Genomic DNA, 6,342 nt, shown 5'->3' with positions numbered 1-6,342 from the left:
GTGGACAGCATTTGTGATGGTTCACTGTCAGGAAAGCAGATCAGGGCTCTGCAGTGAACCACCTCAGGATGGTTTCACTGGTGACCTGCCTAATGGACTATAAAACAGGAGTGTGAGATTTTGCAGGTGAAGGAAGAAGGGCTGCACAAGTTTTAGGAGAGCAGATTAACATTCAACAAATCTTGACAAATGGGTTCCAAGGGATAAAACATGAAGAATGGATAGATTGTAATAAGGGCAGTTATCACCCCAGCAGTGAAGGAGGCAAATGATGCAATAAGAACAGCAGGTAGCTGTCCTTGCAGAGGGATCCAAGAGAAACGAAGCTGAACCTCAATCAAAAGCAGGATGGCTACTGGAAAAACAAAACAAAACAAAACAAACCCCACAAACCAACAAAAAAGCCTAACCGAGCAAAAAAACCCCAAACACCCCCAAACCAACGTGCCCTCCCCCAAAACAAACCCAAACAAACCCCCACCCAACACAGCCACAGGAGCTCCAAAATGGAGAGGGGCCTGGCAGGCAGATGGAGAGGAAACACAACTGGAATTGAATGAAGAATTAACATTACTCTTAGAGCAGTGAAAATTGCATTTCCCAGGCAATGTGGCCCGAGACACAGCCAGGATCACGTTAGGGAAAGATTTGAGTCTTCTGAAGGCGAGGCATGGAGAGCCTTCCATCCGAAGTAGGAGCAGCCCTCTGGACTGAGATGCTCGCCTCTGCCACCTCTCCCCTGCCAAGCTAACCCCTGGGTTTGATTGTTGCTTTCTGCTGAAGAAATGTCTGCTTATTTTCCAACCCTCTAGAACAGCACAGTTTCCTGAGAGGACTTTCCCTGGAATTTGGTACTGAAAGGAATTAGATTCAGTACACTTTTTAATGGCTGATTTAGTGTGTGTGTGTGTGTGTGTGTGTGTGTGTGTGTGTGTGTGTGACAATACCCAGCTCTACAGCAAGCTCCCCACTGCAGGACGCACATAAAACTGAACATCCATTTCAATGGACTCTTCCCTGGCATGCTCCCAGAACAGAGGAGGCATTTGAAATGCCATGTCAAAAGTTTCTTCCAAACTGTATGAAACCAGTCTACACCAGGTGAAAGTTCTAGTAAGGCTTGGGCCTGTGGGCTGAGCCTTTGCAATTTAAAGCACAAGAGTTGTGTCTTCTCAGAGACTTCCAACTCAATATGCTGCTGTGCAGTGTAATTAAAAGCCTTGTCTGGGAGGGAGGTGATTTTTGCTAGCTGGCACACAGCTAGGAGCATGGTTCTGTTCCAACAGCTACTGTAGATCCACCTGAAAACTTGTCTTGTATTGCCTGGAGTGCTCACATTCCTTGTGGTTATTTCTGACATGTGTGTGGTGCAATCATGACAAATGTGGGAAGCATGTGGCAGAACTGGCAATTCACTGGATGTCCTCCTAGCCAAGTGAAGAACATGGCATATCAGAACTACCATAAAGGAACTAAACTTTATTTAAGGGCTTTTCTCTGTGCTTAAAACAGGTTGCAGCCTGGGGTGGGACAGGCAGGACATGAGCTCAAGCCCTGATTCAGAAGGCATAAAAAGTAGGCTCTTTCCCCTCCATTGTAGCACTGCTAAACCTTGAGTCAAACCTGCCTGTCAGAATGTGATGGTGACAGGAGGCCCAGTTCTGGTATTCAGCTCAGCAAAACAGACTTCTCCTCTATCTTGAACTCCACATATGTGAATTGTCAAAAACCTGCTTCCAGAGAAAACAATTCCCCAGCTTTCACACTTCCTGGCTTCACTGGACGGAGAAAGTTGCTGGAGTTGCCAGCTCCAGCCTGGCAAAGTTAATCAGCCTTGCATCAGAGGGAGGCAATCTGGCAGCATGACTTTTCAGCAGCATGGGTGTATCTGCAGGACAGCCTGGGAGCAGCTCTTGTTTTCCAAAGAAAGAGAATTTCTGAAGTGTAGTGGAAATTCTGTTCAATAACTTGCTGGGTTCTGCCTTCAGGAGCTGCTGTTCATTGCTCCCGGTGTTCATGCCTGTCTGCTGTAGCATCTCCTGAGTTAAATGAAGCAAGACTACTGACATCTGAAAGAGCAGTGCAGAGCTGCTGGGGTTTCATGTTTTGCTGCATATGATTGTATAACATTTCCAAAGTGTCCTGAAATCAAGAGGCACATTTTAGTGGCACCGAATTTTGCTGTAGGTACTTCCACACAGTGCTGACCTCAGCCCCCAAATCCTGGCTTGGCATGCAGAGGGCAGGTGACTGGAAAAAGTCAGACAGTTCTCTGGCAGAAAACTTCTCTTAGTCTTTCCAAATTTATTTTCAGGGACCTAAAGTTGATGTCAAAGGGCTGGGGAAAAAGAGCTCAACAATTTCAAAACCGGGACTGAAGCCAGAGTTTGCCTGTCTGGATTGGTGACCAGAACAAACCATCTCACAACTTTAAGAAAATACCTTGAAGACAAAAGATGAACATTACAAGGACAGAGCTGCATGCATGTGACTGAACTTGTCATCAATGTGGCTGCACTTCTGAAACAGACACTTTCAAAGATGCAGAAGGTGGAAAAGCAGAGCTCCTGTGCTAATTGTGTGCAAAACTCCTCCACAGCTGGAAAAGTCTTCTCAAGGGAACTCCCAGAGCTCTGCAGCACAAGTCATAGCAAGTATGCTCCACTGCTGCACACAGCCAGCACTGATTGCTAAGAATGATCCCTAACGCTTTGCTCACTCTGGAGACATTGCTCTCCGTGCTGGTTTGTATTTAATTTCATGAGAGGCTGTGTTAGCAGAAGTCAACCGACCCCACAGTGCAGTGGACAGGAACAACACAAACATGTGAGGCTTATGGCTTTCTTTTAATTTAGCTTAGGTGCTATTCATGGAGTCATAGAATTGTTAGTGTGTGGTGGTGAGAGCCTAAAACAGTCACATAGTGTCAGAAGGGACCTCAAGGACCCTAGGATCAAGCCCTGTGAAGAGAGGCTGAGGGAGCTGGGGTTGCTTAGCCTGGAGAAGAGGAGGCTCAGGGGAGACCACCTTGATCTCTCCAACTCCCTGAAGGGAGGTTGTAGCCAGGAGGGGGTTGGTCTCTTCTGCCAGGCAACCAGCACCAGAACAAGAAGACACAGTCTCAAGCTGTGCCAGGGAGGTTTAGGCTGGAGGTGAGGAAGAAGTTCATCCCAGAAAGAGAGATTGGCCATTGGGATGTGCTGCCCAGGGAGGTGGTGGAATCACTGTCACTGGAGATCTTCAAGAAGAGCCTGGATGAGGCACTTAGTGCCATGGTTTAGCTGATTAGATGGTGTTGAGCGATAGGTTGGACTGGATGATCTTGGAGGTCTCTTCCAACCTGGCTGATTCTGTGATCATCCAGTTCTAATCCCCCTGTCATGGGCAGGGACACCTCACACTAGAGCTCATTGCTCACAGCCACATCCACAGGCCTTAAAAACCTCCAGAGATGAGGCAGTGCCTCCCTGGGCAGCCTGTGCCAGTGTCTCAACACCCTCATGAGGAACAACTTCTTCCTAACATATAATCTGAATCTCCCCATTTCTAGTATTGCTCCATCCCCCCAGTCCTATCACTCCCTGACACCCTCAAAAGTCCCTCCCCAGCATTCTTATAGCCCCCTTCAGTTCCTGAAAGGCCACAATAAGCTCTCCTGGGAGCCTTCTGAATAGCCCCAACTCCCTCAGTCTGCACTCACCTTGCTGAAGCAGAGAGACCAACAGAAACCCCTTCTTGGTGAAATACATTTCCAGGCTGAAATATTGCTCTTATTTCTCTAGTGTAAAATCTGCTAGGGAGCCATCAGTGTTGTGGAGCAGAGTTTCTCTAACAATAAGTAGTCCTGCAGTGTTTACACAGCTGTCAAGAAGGACTAATGTGAAGGAAATTCTGCCCAAATTTCTGCTTCTCTGTCACATGGATGCCTTGGCTGTTTCCTCAGTGTTCATAAAGCTCTGTTTCCAGGCTGAGTTTTCCTCTGGAGTGCTCTGAAATGTTTCATGCTCTGCGTTCAGCCCCAGTGTGCTCCCTGGAGCCTGGCAGGGCACGGGGCTCAGGTGCTGCCAGTCATCACAGGGGCTCAGACACCTTCATGAAGTGTTCAGATTTGCACAGTGCACTTTTGGGGGTATTTGGGACTTTTCCCCACAGACTGGGGGGAGGATTTCCCTGCTCAGATGATTGTGTTTACAACATAGCCTTTCCCTCACCCACACTCCTCTGAAATCAGATTTCCATCAGCCTCTCCCATCGGGCTTCTGCCTGCTCTTGGGGAGGAATGCCTGGCACCAAAAGCACGTGCTGGAAACCCCAGGCACATGCAGTTCCATTGCCCTCTAATACTGGATGCAGCTCATCAGCAACTTTCCATTTCCCTCTGCAGATACTCCTCTGCTTCCTCAGAGCTCAGCAAGCTCAGAAGAAATCTTGAATTTATCAGCCAAAAATTAAATGAAAAAAAAAGAAGAAAAAGCAACCTCCCCACAGCCAGAGAATGCAAATGGAAGTGGTTGGGTTGAACCAGCTGCCCACCACCTGCAACTTTTGTCACTGCAGCCTTTTGTAGCAGAGGACAAAACTGTCCTTTTAAAAAATCACAATCCAAGGATTTGTACCCATGGCTCGCCAGAGCCTTTGGGGGTTTGGTGCAGGTTGGTTTTTGTCTACAAGGCCATGGTGAAATGCAGAAGTGGGCTGAGGAGAACCTCCTGAAGGTCAATAAGGCACAGTACAAGGTCCTGTACCTCGGTGAGGGCAATCCTCAAGAGGTTGATGCTGTCTCTTATCACAGGTAATTAGCAGTAGAACATGAAGGAATGGCTTCAAACTGCAACAGGGCAGGTTCAGACTGGACACTAGGACAACTTTTTTGACAGAGAGAGTACTCAGACTTTGGAACGGGCTGCCCAAAGAGGTGGTTGAGTCACCATCCCTTGGGTGTTGGTCATTCAGGTGTGGTGCTTGGGGGTATGGCTCAGGGGTGAACTTTGTAGAGTAGAGTCAGTGGTTGGATTTCATGATCTCAGAGGTCTTTTCCAACCCAAACGATTCTATGATTCTATGGTAAATACAGGCTGGGAATGATGAAATGGAGAGCAGCCCTGCTGGACACGAGCCAGCAATGTACACTTACAGCCTGGAAGGCTAATCACACCCTGGGCTGCATCCACAAAAGCATGGCCAGCAGGTCAGCAGAGGTGACTCTGCCACTCTGCTCTGGTGAGACCTCACCTGGAGTACTGTGTCCAGCACTGGGACCCCCAATAGAAGAGAGACATGGGCCTGCTGGAGTGGGGCCAGCGTGATGGTCACAGGGACGCAGGAACGAAGCAGCTCTCCTATGAAGACAGGCTGGAAGAGTTGGGGCTGTTCAGTCTGGAGAAGACTAGGCTCTGAGGAGACCTCATTTTAATACCTGAAGGGGTCCTGCAGGAAGGCTGAGGAAGGACTGTTTAGAAGCACTTTAGCAATAGGATGAGGAGCAATGATTTTAAACTTCATCAGGCTAGATATAGATTGGACATAAGGAAGAACTTGACAATGAGAGTGGTAATATATTGAAACAGGTTGCCTGGGGATGTGGTTGAGGCCCTGTCCCTGGAGACATTCAAGAGCAGGCTTGATGTGGCTCTGGGTGGCCTGATCTAGTTGGTGGTGTCCCTGCTCACAGATCTGTGAATCTGTGAAACTGTGGTAGAGAGCCCATGCTGTCCAGGTACTCATGAACAGCAGGTTCTCTGGGGGAATCCAGCCAGCTCCAATTAGGGCCACTGGGGGAACCATCATGCTACTGCTAGAGTTTTCTAAACCCATCTTGTTCCATGATCTTTTTAATTTGCATCTTCAAACTATGTTCTTTGCCCAAACACAGAAAGACTGCTCCAGTCTCAGACTACAGTCAGTTATACTTCAAGTGGTTCAAACAGAAAAAGCCCAAGCCAGCATTTCTGTCTGCATCCTCCTTCACTGCCAGTGGGATTTCCTTTTGTATGGACTGGTGACCTTAGGATGTCTAGGAATCAAGAGATGTTGATATGGAGAGTTTTCCCTTGGAAAGTTTCTTTACAGATTAGGATGCTTATCAAGCCCAGGGCAGAGGAACTAGAACTGCACCCATTGGCACTGCAGATGCTGTAAATACAAATGAATAGTCAAAGGCTGTTAATTCCTATGCACATAAAATGCACACACAAGAAAGAATATAAGCCAGCTATAAACCAGATGCATAGTTTCCCCTCTGCTCATAATATTGTACCAAATGCTGCAAAGTTCCCCCCTTATTTATTTATTTGCTTGCTAAATTTTTGTGCATAAATTCAGCTCTCATTACAGTTACTGGCT

The 6,342-nt window shown here is 47.6% G+C and overlaps 1 long non-coding RNA gene across 1 annotated transcript; it reads right to left on the bottom strand.

Moving 5' to 3' along the window:
- Positions 1–1,459: 1,459 nt before the first annotated feature.
- On the bottom strand, positions 1,460–3,793 carry LOC137456949 (uncharacterized). The gene is made up of 2 exons (XR_010991176.1): positions 3,701–3,793; positions 1,460–2,142 (listed from the first exon to the last, which is right to left on the bottom strand). It is a non-coding gene; the product is annotated as an uncharacterized lncRNA (long non-coding RNA).
- Between the last annotated feature and the right edge of the window lie 2,549 nt (positions 3,794–6,342).

Source organism: Melanerpes formicivorus, unplaced genomic scaffold (assembly GCF_026170545.1).
Source record: "Melanerpes formicivorus ecotype bairdi unplaced genomic scaffold, bMelFor1.0.p_v2 SCAF_144, whole genome shotgun sequence".
Lineage (NCBI taxonomy): Eukaryota > Metazoa > Chordata > Aves > Piciformes > Picidae > Melanerpes > Melanerpes formicivorus.
Note: the sequence above shows the minus strand (reverse complement) of the source record. Positions and strands in the feature narration are given on the sequence as shown.